This window comes from Taudactylus pleione, unplaced genomic scaffold, assembly GCF_031769625.1.
Source record: "Taudactylus pleione unplaced genomic scaffold, aTauple2 ptg000256l, whole genome shotgun sequence".
NCBI lineage: Eukaryota > Metazoa > Chordata > Amphibia > Anura > Myobatrachidae > Taudactylus > Taudactylus pleione.
The window spans coordinates 4,316,626-4,330,985 of record NW_028284658.1 but is presented as its reverse complement, the minus strand read 5'-3'; the positions used below and the strand labels follow the sequence as shown (position 1 = coordinate 4,330,985).

Genomic DNA, 14,360 nt, shown 5'->3' with positions numbered 1-14,360 from the left:
ATTTGCAGATCAATTGCAGCAAACACACCTGCCAATCTTGAAAGACCAATAATTTTACTGGTAACGGTCTGCAAATCTGCTGATCATCTCCATACACTAGCAATTTACAGCCACAATCGATCTGTGAAATCCAACATGTTGTACAATCTGATTTAACAATTCCAATCACTTTTTGGTTGCAATCTACAATCTGTGAAGCCCATATAGTGCAGATTTTTAAACACAATCGATTGCAGAATTGCCACAATCGATTGCTGATGTATGGGATGTATGGGGGCCTTTAGGTGCTGCTTGCACTTTGGCAATGCAGGAGATTGAGTCAGGTGCAGAATGATGATAGCAATGCTGGAGCTATGCTGAAGTAATCACTGGAGCAGGTGTGCTGGAACACAGTGAGACAGAATACTTTGTGAAGCAAATACTGAAAACAAGTTTGCTTGATTGCACTGGAGATATTCTGAAGCAGATAACTGTAACAGCATGCAGAGATGCAAAACAGAACCAGGAGAGAAGGTACTGATCCATGATAGAAATGTACTGGTAACATGCTGTCAGCAGTTCCTGGTTTTTTTAATAGGGTGCCGTTAGAACTGAAAGGGTGGTTGAATCATGTGACTGGAGTCTGGAAACTAGCTTGTCAGGACGGATCATGTGATACTGTCCAAGATGGCAGTGCCCATGATACAGAAGAGTAAAACTGAACGTAGGTCTTAGTAATACTGCAGGTGGCCAGCAGGGACACAGTTGGCAGTAAGGTGACACTGCTGCAACAGGGAGCCCAATGTGTGACATGAAGCCTCTACACCAGAGGTTTTCAACCGTTGTTTTGCACAGCAGTGTGCCGCATGGCGGTTGTGAAGTGTTCCGCAGCGCTAGAGCCGCCGGTCACATTAAAGAACTGCAGACCGGGCAGTGCTGCCGCTGAGCTCCTCTGGGAGCCCAGGCCGTGACCTGCCTAAATGCGGCAGCGTGACATCACAGGTCATGCACGCCGTGTTGCCTGCCTGGCCTGCCTGCCTGCCTGCCCGCCCCAACAGAGTCTCAGCCACCCCTTCCCTCCTGCTCGCGGCCAGCCAGTACTACCCGCCCACAGCCAGCGACCCAGCCAGTCCTTCTCTCCCTCCCGCCTGCGGCCAACCAGTACTATCACCTTTGCCTGCAGCCAGCCACCTAGCCAGCCCTTTTCTTCCTCCCGCCTGCGGCCAGTGAGTACTACCCTCCTGCCCGTGGCCAGCTAACCCAGCCAGCCCTTCTCTCCCACCCGCCTGGGGCCAGCCAGTACATCTCTCCCTCCCACGGCCGGCCAGTCCTTTCCTCCTAGCCGCCCGTGACCAGCCAGCCACTGCTGACAGCTCTGCACCGTCTTGAAAAATGTAAATATATTTTTGTTGTGGTAGCCAGTATGATTTGATTTTGTGGGGAGAAATGTGTTTTTTTTGTGGGGTTTTTTTGTGTTTTTTTGTTTTGTTTGTTTCTGCGGGGGCCTATGTTATTTTTTTTCTGCGGGGGCCCATGTTATGTTTTTTACTATGGGGGCCTATGTTATTTTTTTCTGTGAGGGCCAATGTTATGTTTTTTTATGTGGGGGACAATGTATGTGTGTGTTATTTCTTTGGGGCCATTGTATGTGTGTTTTATCCCTGTGGAGGCCAATGGTTGTGTTTTTTATGTGAGAGTCAATGTGCATGTTTTTGTATAGGTCGCGCACGCCGCATCGCCGGATGGTGTGCTTTGGCAATTTTAAAATCTTGTGCAGTGTGCCTCGAGTTGAAAAAGGTTGAAAATCACTGCTCTACACTGTGCTCTTCATACTGATCCTCACCCTAAATCATACTTACTGACATTTCACTCCTTCCAGGAGGGAGCTGTCAGGCTTTCTCTGCGGGGACGGCTTGTGGCAAACAGGGGGCGTGGCCAGAATACACATATTTGGGGCGGAGCATTGGGGGCGTGACATCGCGATCACGTCATTGTGGCTCCACCCCCTCTTCACAATGCTGTTATTAATGGCATTGTGAGACAGGTGGCGGGGCCACGATGATGCGATTCAGCGCGAATCGCGTCACCGGCCCGTCCGCTGCCTGGATTAATACTGTAAGTGTAGGGGAGGGGGTCGCTGGGGCTCGGGAGGCTTGCCTGCCTTTCCAGGGGGACGGGAGCGGCACCCAATTTTTGTGAGGCTCCCGGCCGAATCAGGAGGGTAGGCAAGTATGCCCTAAATGCTAGATCGGTGTGGCTCGCACTGTTTCAGTCGTCTTCATATAAACATCAAGAAGCAGAATAAGATGCATAATATATCCCCTACAAAATACAGTTTAAGGCCCTCATTCAGAGCCGTACGCTCTGAGCAGAGCGCACGCTCTGCATGAGGGCCGGGCTCCATTTTCATGGAGCGTCCTCCTGGACGCTCGTATAGCTGTGGGTCACCACCCACAGGCTATACGAGCGTGCATTTTGATGGCCGCGATGGTCGTGACCATCGCGACCATCGAAATTGCGAGCCGAAGCCTGCGGTTGAGGTTTTCAACCGCAAGCTCCGGAGTGATTTTGGCTCTATCAGAGCCAAAATCACTCCCACTGACATCACTAGTGATGTCAGTGGGCCGGCTTCTGACGGGAGGCGTTCCCGTGGGAACGCCCCCGTCAGGGAGGCACGCCCCCGGCACGCCCACCAAAGGGGACGTGCTGTCAATCAACATTGACAGCACGCCCCCTTTGATCGGACACAACGAGCGAAGGAAAGTCCTTCGCTCGTCGTGTCTGGCGCATGCGCACGACGGAGCTCCCTCCGTCGTGCGCATGCTCAGTGCAGACCATCGACCCACTTGCGAGCGGACAGCCGCTCGCGAGTGGGTCTGAATCAGGCCCTAAGTTCCTCGCACTTACCTCAAAGCACTTAATTGCTCCTCAGCCTTCTACATCTCCCACTTCCTTTCAGTTCTCTCACCCCCTTACTCTCAATGCTCTTCCTGTTACTCCCTGCTGATTAGCTCCTAACTTATTCCATGCTGCTCATCTACTGTATAGTTTGCTCCACGTTCTACCAGGGTGCCTACTTATGCTCTGAAAACTAAACATTTCTTCTAAGCCTACCAGCTCTACTCACACTCTTAACTTACACCCTCTTTCCTCTCTCATCTCTTTCTAATTCATCTCTCAGTTATCTCTCCTAGACCATAACCTTCCATGAGCAGGGCTCTCCACCATTTTGGTTCTCCCCCTTCAGTATGCTTGTCTCCAGTGCACTCCCATTCCCTCTCTGATCCTTTCTGTCGGCCCTTCCCAGGACATTACTGTCACTTAGTTGTCTTTATATCAACTGTCACTGTTTGATTTGTATTCCCCTTGTACTGACCTTTTGTTTACTATTGTATTGATTTGTGTATTTTTCCTATACAGTGCTACAGACATTTGGTGGCACCATATAATTAAAATATAATTATATTCCCCTCTATTCTGGATCCTAAACAGTTTTGAGGAAAACTATGCATAAGATTGGATTTTCAGATAAGCTAAAATCATCTTATTTAAAGTATGCATATTATTAGAAGCTTTATATCAAGTGACAATTGAAACACCGACTAAAACACTCTATTGCGTCTTCCTGTGGTGTTTGTCTGCGGTCATTTTTCAGAACTGGCTTGTGTCTTGCAGGAAGAGCTGATAATTTATAACACGACTGAATACACTTGATTAACTTGTTTACAATTCATAACAAATTGTGGATGTTTTTATTGTATCCATATATAAAGAATAATACTTGGTATATATAATTTAGCTGCTCTGTATTGATCAATAGTTTAAGCCACTTTTATTGGGATTTCATTCTTTCTTTTTTTATTTATTAAGTTTCTGAATGAAAGGGTGAAAAAGGGGACATCAAGTAGCACTGATCACATGACAATGCTCCTGGCAAGGGAGCTGACATCTCCAGGAGTCCATCCACAGATGATGGTGTCACATTGGTTGCATTCATATGCCACATTTAGTGTATCCCTGTAAGTTCTGGTGCATAAAAACATCATATCAAATGAGATTCACTATTTGCCCCCACCAGTTTTTCCTGTTTCTTACCCACCCATATTACCATACACTCCATCTGTTAGTATCTCTTCATTAAACCCCATCTGCCTACATAAAGACTCATGTCTGCAAATCTCTGACTTCTCTCTTTTTTCCAATTTTTTTTTTCTCTCTTCATTTTTAAACTGTTGTTAATCTTTATTTAGATAGCACCAACATATTATACAGTGCTGTACAGAGAATATATAGTAATTCATATCAGTCCCTGCCATAATGGGGCTGACCATCTAATTTTTCTACCACATGCAGAGAAATACATAGGGGGTATATTTATTAAGCAGCAGGTTTACTGCCATTTAGAAATTGATGGTCATCGCCAGTGATTTTGTGACTTAAAATATAGCATTTACTAAGCATCAGATTGATGCTGTGTTTGAAGTGAACCATTATTTTTCATATAAGTCCCTGCATTGCCTATCAGCAACAAACTTTCTGGAGCTTGATGCATTATGGGGAATGAGACCAAACCCCCAAAAACTGTATCTTCGGAGGTTTGACCACATTTTTGAGGATAGTGCTTCCCGCCATATGTCATTTCATTCCTTAGCTGTATTTTTTCTCACTATCTATTTCTTTTTATTATAAATATCACCCATTGCCAGTGGCGTAGGGTATTTGGAGCCCAGGGTAATATGAAAAATGGAGCCCCCCCCCATATGTGCGCATGCCGAAAAAGTGGACATGGCCACATGGCACAAGGTGCATGGCCACTGAAAAATGGGGATGTGTCACCATGACACACCACCATTTGTCATCACTCTTTCTTTCCATTCCATATGCACCTTATTGCCCCCCCCCCAATAGTAGTGTCCCTTATACAGTGCCCATTATGTAGTAGTGGTAGTAGTAGTGCTCCTCATACAATCCCCACTGTAGTAGTGCTCCTTATGCAATGTCCCCAGTAGTAGTGCCCCATATGCAATGCCCCTTGTTGTAGTGCACATTATGCAGTGCCTCCAGTAGTGCCCAATATATAGTGCCCTCAGTAGTGCCCCTTATACAGTGTCCCCTGTAGTGGCCAATATACAGTGCCCCAGTAGTGCCCAATATATAGTGCCCCCAGTAGTTCCTCATATATAGTCTGTGCTCACGATCACGCGATGTGTGCAATTTCCCCTGAACTCTCCCTGGGAGCTCCCAGGCAGTCGTGGTCACGATTTGGTAAAAAAACCTGCCAATTTGACACACTATCTCACGATGTATCTGATCGAATGCATCGTGAGATCGTGCATGATACATAGTGAGTTTAAAAAAAAAAACACAACAGCCTCTTCACGATTGGTGGGAAATTTAAATGATCAAATGGGAGGGGCTAGCTAGGGGGTATAAAAAGAAGGAGCCATTTTAAACCTGTTCACATTCTGCTCTGCTACTAGTGAGGCTAGGTGTATACCTGCTGAACCCTGTACATTGCTACTGTGCTCTTTGTATTTGGCTTGCCTTTTACAAAGTTTCTTCTACCTACAAGTGTGTGCTACCTGCATTCTATCCTGTTCCTGTTCCTGAATTCCCTATCGGTATAGAGTGTTGGTCGCCCAAGCTGGGGTCAAGGTGATCCAGGAGAGGGCCCAGCGAAGGAGGAGAAGAACATGCTGGACCAAGGACTGGCTGCAGCAAAGGGATACTCGCTCTCATGGAGCTGATGCTGATGGAGATCAAGCATAACAACCCGGAGGACTACTGCAACTACCTGCGCATGGATGACTCCACTTTCTAGGAGTTGCTGCATCTGGTGACACCCCACATCCGGAGGCAAGACACAAGGTGGCGGAGGGCAATCCCTGCTGAAGAGAGGTTGGCTACCCTGAGGTGCCTGGCTACAGGAAGGTCATTTGAAGACCTGAAGTTTGGGACACTCATCTCACCTCAGTCATTGGGCGTCATCATTCTGGAGACCTGCAAGGCTATCGTTAAAGTGCTGCAGTACCAGAATTGCAAGGTAAGGATAAAAAACACACTACACATTTGTTTCTTGTCAAAGAAAAAAAGGTTTTTATTTTTTTGTATTTTTTTTTTAAATTGAACTCTTTATCATAACTGTGACAGCCAATAAGGCAGCATTAACAAGACTGTGCTGCATAGCAGTCATTAACATATGTGTGGCAACAACACTACATAGTAGTCAATTAAATTTATTTATTTTAAATTTTTTTAACTTCTTATAAAACCTGACAGGCACTGTGGCAATAACACTGCTCTGCACTGTGTCAATAAGAATTGTTATGTGTTTTTTATTTAAACTCTTTATTATAAGACAGCCAATTAGGCTGCATAAAACAGACTGTGCACTGAACTGTTGGCAATAACATAATTTTTAGTTATTTTTTATATAGAAAATCAAGATGTATATAAATTGTACAAAACAGCATTAGCACCAAATTTTATCAATCCCAATAGGTAGCCTGCTGTATGTTGTACGGTGGGTCAGACACCAGATTGAACAGGCCAATACACACATGGCCTCGGCTTCCAGCAATCTGTACTTGCGCCATGAGTGTAGTGACCTTGTCCAATTAGTGTCATCACGACTGTATAGCATACAGCCAGCACCTATTGGGAGTGATACAATTTGGTGATAGTACAGGCAAGAAGAAGAAAAGTTAGGTCGGGGAATGCCCGTTCTCACAGCTTAAACAGGGTGTTTAGTCACGAGAACGGGCATTCCCGACTAAACACCACGCAGAATAGAACAGCTCTGGGAGCTATCTCCCGGCGCTATTTACATCACGGGCAATTGAATCGAGCCCTATGTCTGCACCACCAATTTCTACAACATCGACAGTACGTGCCAAAGAAGTGAGGGATGAGTATATGGCCTATTTCAACGGACTAGGTGCGGTGCCATGGCAGGAGGACTGTCTGTGAGATAAATTACTATATTGGACAATTGGGATTGAACTACAAAAACAATAAAAGGTTTTGGTTTATGAACTCAGGGCCTGATTCAGAGACGGACGCTATGAAAGAGCGCTCGCTCTGAATAAGGGCGTTTTTTTTTTTTGGAGCGGCCTCCTGGCCGCTCGCATAGCTGTGGCTGACCACCCACAGCTATAGCGAGCGGCCAGGTTGATCGTCGCGATGGTCAAGACCATCGCGACCATCGGGCTTCCGAAGAGACCCTTGTGGTAGGGTCTCGTGGCCGCAAGCCCCAGAGAGCTTCCGGCTCTAATAGAGCCGGAAGCTCTCCCACTGACATCACTGGTGATGTCAGTGGGGCCGCCCACAAATGGCAGGCGCTTGCTTGTCACTCACCATCGACAGCTCGCCCCCTTTGGTGCGAGACCCGGAGCGTCGGAGCACCCGGAGCTAGCCGGGTCTCGCGCATGCGCACGACGGAGCCGACTCCATCGTGCGCATGCCCAGTGGGCATTCATCGACCCGGTTGCGAGCGCTCAGCGCTTGCGACCGGGTCTGAATCAGGCCCTGTGTCTCTACTTACCAAAACAGTCCACTCACTTCTGCCGCCACATCTTCTCCATCTCGCTCGGCCATCAAGACAACTGACTGGCGTTGTGGCTCCAGTTCTCTAATGAAGCTGATCAGGTGATAGTACCAGAGTGTTGGCTTTTTTGAATCATCCACTTTTTTCTTTTCTTTTATGTAGACGGTATGCAAGTTCTGGATTTTGTGTCTGTGTTTTTAGGGCAGCATTCGCAATGAACTTTTGGGTGTTGTCCAACAACACCCCCAAAGCTGCCAATTTCTGTGATTTGTTGTGGTACTGTCGACAGGATATCCGCCATAGACACTCATTTGATTGGAGGATCTCTAGAAATCCCGTCACAAACTCCCGTTCACTATCGATAGACATTGCAAGGAAGAAAAAAAAATAAGGACATTGTATTAATCTAGAAATGTGAATTGTTTTGGAAATGTTTATGTATATTTCTACAGTTTACCAGATTTTTTTGGTAAGTATTGTAATATTTTTTTTTCTGGTTTTTAATGTTTTTTTGTATTTTTTTAATATGTTTTTTTTACATGAATGTAATGTGTTTTTTAAAGTATTGTAATATGTTTTTTTATTTTATTGGTGCAATGTATTTGTTTATGTTGTTGATACATTTGTTTATAGTGATATATTCAACCATGATAAACAAAACTACCACAAGAACAAAAACAAATTTAATATATGTATTGATATTGTTGTAATGTTTTATTTTTTGTTGTTGAACTAAATATGTTTTTGTCATTTATAAAATTTTTAGTGTTTGCAGATTTTGAAGGTATTTTTTAAGTTGTCCGTGACATTGGTGGCCAGTGATTGGCTAGGTGGATGGCACACATTGGTGGGCAGTGGGAGGTTGATGCATGACCCAGCCACCGCCTGCCTCATTCCGGCTGGTGGTGGCTGGGTCATGCATTTATAGGTGGGTGGCACACATTGGTGGGTAGGTGGGTGGCACACATTGGTGGGCAGTGGCAGGTTAATGCATGACCCAGCCACTGCCCGCCTCATTCCGGCGGTCGGTGGCCGGGTCATGCATTTATAGATAGGTGGCACACATTGGTGGGCAGTGGGGTTGCATTTAATACAGTACCAATACTCACCAAAGTGCTGAAATCAAGACTTGTTGTGCAGGCTCCAGATCGTGCTTCCTTCTTCTTGCAATCATGGTGCTGCACAAGATGGCGGATGGGCGTGTGCAGGCTCCTGTCTGTCAAATTCCGCGATGTACGATTAATTGTGACTACAAAAGTACTCACGATCGGCACCCATCGTGTCCCAGATTTGCAAATGTACCCTACAGCACGGCAGATCTGAAGATGCGAGATACGACGAGCGGGGACGCGCATCAGCATCGTGATCAAGAGTGGATACTCACGATTTGTCCTTATTTTACACGATTCATCATCAAGATTCGTCGAAATCGGCCAAATTGGTTGAAAAATCGTTGTGTGTGGCCAGCTTTGGAGTTGTCTGCAAAGTTCCCAATATTAGCTGCTAAGAAATTAAGTCCAACTTATTGCCAGGCCTGAAAACAGGGACTCATCAGTGCTCATATAGGTGTAAGTGTCTGGGGCCTATTCATCATACCTAAACTTTCTCTGGAGGTAATTAGGTTTAGAACTCACATGGAGTGCTACCTAATTACCGGAGGAATTAATCATTCCTCCTCTCCATAACTATCTATTTCGAAAAGCTGTAATTTTTGCGATCACAGCTTTTCGTGAAATAGTTTTCCCTCTCTACACTAACTTACCGCAGCTGTAATCAGTGCTGTGCCTGCGCCGTTACATTCGTAAAACCAGCGCATGTGCAGCACTACCTACAGCTGCGGTAATTTTGTGTCAAGGGAGGGGGCTGCCTTAATAATGGGGGGGATAAGTGAAGTGGCAGTGACATTGGAGGGGGGGGGCACTGGGCTGGATGAGCTGGGGGTGAGGGGGAGTGATATTTGAGAGGGACACTGGATTGGGGGACAGTGCAATGGGGGGGAACTGTGCTGGATGGGAAGGAGAGGCAGATGGGGTTGGAGAAGAGGGGCACTGAGATGAATGTGGGGGCACTGTGACTGTGCTGGCTGGGGGGTTCTAGGTGGTGGACAGTGAGATAGGGGCAGTAGGCTGTTTAGGGAGGGAAGGAAGAAAATCTGTGCTGAGTGGGAGGGAGACACTGAGATGGGGGTCAGTGAGATGGTGGGGGACACTGGAATGGGGAGAGAGGGGGCACTGAGATGGGGGGGCAGTGAGATGGGATAGCACTGGGCTAGGGGGAGAGCAGAGCACTGGGCTGGGAGGATTGGAACACTGACCTGGTGTTCCAGTAGTATACTTGGCCCCGCGCTTCAGCTCCAGCACAGCGGTGCGTACACCACAGCAGCCTCCAGTCCTGAGCAAACCAAGTCCTTCTGCTGTGCTCTGTGCTGTGAGACCGGACCTTGCTCACAGGCCCCATGCACATGGGCTCAGCGCTGGCCAATCATTACAATGATTGAAACGGCAGCAGCTCTGCCTCACGATCTCAGCTCGGAGCTCCTCTGTGGTGTTCCTGATATAAATGTCCCATCAGCAAGCCCGGTACTCGGGAGGCAGAGTCACACAAAGGGGGAGGCTGCGGCTGCTGTCCTATTCAGAGCTGGGCACCGAACATCGCACTGTCAGCAGCAGGCGCCCAGTGCCAGCAGAGAGACAGATTGAGGTGGACGGTCGGTGTTCCACCCTCAGGGCTGTTGCGCTCTGTGCGATTGCACCGGCCGCACCACCCTAGTTATGGCTCTGAGGACAGTACAATACAGTATAACATTAACTAGAACACTACTATGAGGAATAACATTAACTAGCACTCTACTATGAGGCATAACATTAACTATGGCACTACTATGAGGCATAACATTAACTAGGACACTACTATGAGGCTTAACATTAACTAGGACACTACTATGAGGCATAACATTAACTAGGACACTATTATGAGGCTATCGCAACTCTCAAGTAGATTATGGATGCGGCCCGTATTTAGGGAATTGACGTGACCTATTCCTGAGGCGCTTAGTCTAATGTGCCGGCGGTTTTCACAAGGGACCCTCGCAAGAAGGTATGGACTTGGCTGCATTTGACACACAGGTCGCAGCCCCCAGCATAGGTTCCCCTATACAGGTGCTGGGAAACTCTGCATGGAGTGTAGGGGATGTTCAGCGTAGTCGACAAGCCGGTTCAGAACCAAACAGACATACGGTACCAGGGAGCAGACAAGAGCAGGTCACAGGAAATAGCCGAGGTCAGAACCAGATGTAAATACAGTACCAAGGATCAGGCAGAATCAGAGTCACAGGTAAGCCAAAGGTCAGGAACGTTTTCAGAGGATATACATAGGAACGCTGGAGTAAGGTAATGGAGCCTATACTCTAGCACAGGAGTGTTCCAAGGAACTTCCTAAAATAGGCAGGTTGAAACTGGCGCCTACTGTGACGTCACCACTACACATGTATGGTCCTTTAAATTCCTTACAGGTCGGCACGCGCGCTCCTAAGAGCCGCAGCCACCTGTAATTTACCAGCCGCCCAGCAGGGGGAGGCGCAGCCATCCTCCATGGATGCCGCACACATAGGCAGCGGGCGCCGGGGACACACATCTCACTGCCCGGAACTCCAGCGCTGCCGGACCCGGTAAGTGACAGCCGGTGTCTGGCGCGCTGTGACAGAGGCATAACATTAACTAGGACACTACTATGAGGCATAACATTAACTAGGGCACTACTATGGGGCATAACATTACCTAGAACACAACCATGGGGCATAACATTAGCTAGGACACCACTATAGGGCATAACATTGTCGAAGCCGGATAATTGGCTGAGACAGAATCTGTTAAAATTAAAATCTGCACTACGCCATTTTGTGAATGGCCGCAAGACTCCATTTGCAAATGGCAGCTCAGCGCCATTTTTAGCGAATCTCACACATTAGTACATACGGTGATGCTATTATTTCGTGTCGTGCAATTTCCACGCAATAGAACAAAGTTAAAATTCCTCCTTATACAAATACATACATTTACTGAAACATATATGAACAATCCTGCAAAACACGTACCACGGTGTACTCCACAGACACGTAGACGCACAACGCTAACTAGTGGATTTTCTTAATATCCTTACACTTACACACTGCACACTTACATAAAAAGGTTCCCTAGCATTAAGGTTTATATTCAAGGTTTTATTCATTATTAAGTATGTAATAAAGAGACTGTATTTTAAGATCTCAGGTTTAGTACATGATAAGCAGACCGTGTTTGGTGCTATTCTAAACTATTGTTTATTTGCAGACTTCCGGTTCCATCGGTGGGGAAATCGCAACACGCGTCTGGATCATAGAGAGTTAGACATTAAACTGGCTGCATTACAGAGTACATTTTAGACTTGTTATTCAGCGGGAAAATGGACACAAAGAGCTGTTGGAGGCTGAACTGTGATCTTACAAACTGACCTATGAACTGTACTGTAACAGAAGAACCAGGAAGAAGAACCAATGGGATTATGCCAATTTGTTCTATTGTATTGCCTATCTCTGTAAGGGTACATATATGGACGCTCTATTTCCAGTAGTTAGTCTGCTTATTCTTTCTTCTGACGGAGGCTTCACATTTGATGCCGGAAATCTGGATCCAGAGCGACTGCATATGTATCAACTGTACCTTGTGATTGTATAATTTGTTTGCACTGATTGTATTTAGATCACAGCGTGTAACTATCTGTTTTATGGTGAATAATATCTTTTTGTGCTTTGGAAACACAATCAAAGTCTGAAGAGTAATTATTTCTTGTGCGACTTACAACGCTAAATAGTGACATTTTAGAGTGTATAGATAGGTAGGAATCGATAGTTGGGGGCTCGTAGAGTGAGATCACGCTGCCAGTCACACAGTAACACACGATTATCGATCTCTCACAAAAGGGTGGACGCTCCATATGCAGGAAAGAACGCATTGTGCCTTCGAATACCTGCTACCACTTTGTTGCTGAGAGACCACTATCCGTTATTGTGTGAGTTCAAGGAGCGCTGATTAGAATCCAGGGACAGGGAAGGAAAAAGTTTGTTTTCCTCCATTGATAAAATTTTATGTTAAAAGGGGAAGTTGCACAATAGCGTAAGGGTAATAATACATTTTGTGTAGCGGTCTCATTATTGTGTATGCGACTAGTCGCACAATAGCGTATGCATATTTCCTGTATTGCTGCCGCATGTTTAAACAAAGCCATTGAGATTGCATTGTGATATTGACAGCATGATAACATTATTGTAAGTACCTTAGTCGGTGCTGCCATATCTGGGAAAACGTTTATCTTTCTGCACAGGAAATGGGTGTGTAACAGTGAACGTGTGCTGGTAGGGGTAACATGTTCCCTAGCTAGGGGTATCGTAAGACCCTTAGCTGCTAGGCGCCTGGTGTCGGCCTAGTGGCTCGGTAGTAGATACCGAAGTCTAATCACACAGCAGGTGTAGTTGTTGTTTTGTTGTAGGTATCGTCTCTCAGTGTGATCGCAGCATCAAGTGATCAGTTAGGGTTATTGGGCATTGTGATTGAACCGCACAGTTGTGGCATATTGTGATTGTGAACTGAGCAGTGGTGGACGAAATCACTGAAAATGGTAGGTGTTACTGGAATGCTTACATGTTAGCAGTGCAAAGTACTCGAAAAGGGCTTAGGTGCGTGGAAGCAGCCTGTTATTCTTCCATAGGTGTGTGGGCGCATCCTGTTAATATTGTCCACAGGTAAGTGAAAGTAGCCTTAACATTCTTTCACCGATTTAAATCTCTATTGAAAAGTTTAGTGTTATTTTCCCAAGATGGGAGCCAAGCAAACAGCAGAGATGTTAGATGATGTGCTGCTCTTGGAAGCGCCGATCGGGTCGGCACGGCATATTATGCATACTAGGTATGGTGCTTAACTGCTTATGCAACTAGGTACTGTGATGTATGGTATAAAATGATGAGAAAGAGTGTGAAACCGTTTCCCAGCATTGGCAGCTTTGATAAGGAGGTATTGAACAATGGGCCTGATTCAGAGCCGCTCGTAAGCGGCCGCTCGTTTGCTCCGAGCGATGTTTGCCCAACTGCGCATGCGTACGGATCGTTATACGCATGCGCGAACCAGTCAGTGCGGTCAAAATTCATGTGCTTGCAAAATAGCGAATGCCTGATAATTTGAGTGACAGAAAGAGGCGTATGTGTGTGGTAACGGGGGAAGGTGCTTGAAAACGGGGAGTGGAGATCCGAACGCAGGCGTGCTTAATGGGTGTGCATAATTAAAACAGCAGCGTCATTGACCACGTCACTGGGTTATTTTATAGTCAGAACTGCTCGCAAAATTGTGGTAGGAAAAACCAACCCCAAGAATAGCGAGCAGTTCATACCCTGGTCGATGTACTTGATTAATCTAATAAATAGCGGACATGACGTAGGATGCGAGCGGCCAGGGGGCGTATTTTTTCAAAAAACGACCGCAAGTTTGGTTCGCTCGTTCAGACCTAGAGGCGTGAACAGACCGCAAAGAGCGAACGGTTGATTTGAATAGCCACCCCTATTTTCTGGACGAGCGAGCGCTAATTGCGTCCGGCTCTGAATCAGGCCCAATGTCCGAGATAGCATGTGTATGGTGCACTCTCAAAAGAAAAAGATAAAGTATAACGATTGTTTAAAGTTATGGCAGCACGAGGGGGATACGTGGCTTAAGGGTGTGCACGTGACGCAAACCAGCATCGTGCGCACGATGCAGGGGAGTGTGCACGCAGCACTAAACAGTGTTGCACATGCGCTGCAAAATAGCGTGCA

The 14,360-nt window shown here is 46.4% G+C and overlaps 1 protein-coding gene across 3 annotated transcripts in view; it reads left to right on the top strand.

Moving 5' to 3' along the window:
• Positions 1-406: 406 nt before the first annotated feature.
• The window catches only part of EPB41L1 (erythrocyte membrane protein band 4.1 like 1), a 210,985-nt gene continuing 197,031 nt past the window's right edge, over positions 407-14,360 (top strand). For all 3 annotated transcript variants that reach the window (XM_088480592.1, XM_088480590.1, XM_088480587.1), the window contains exon 1: positions 407-513. The gene's annotated coding sequence lies outside the window, so the exon portion shown is untranslated. The remainder of the gene's footprint in view (positions 514-14,360) is intronic.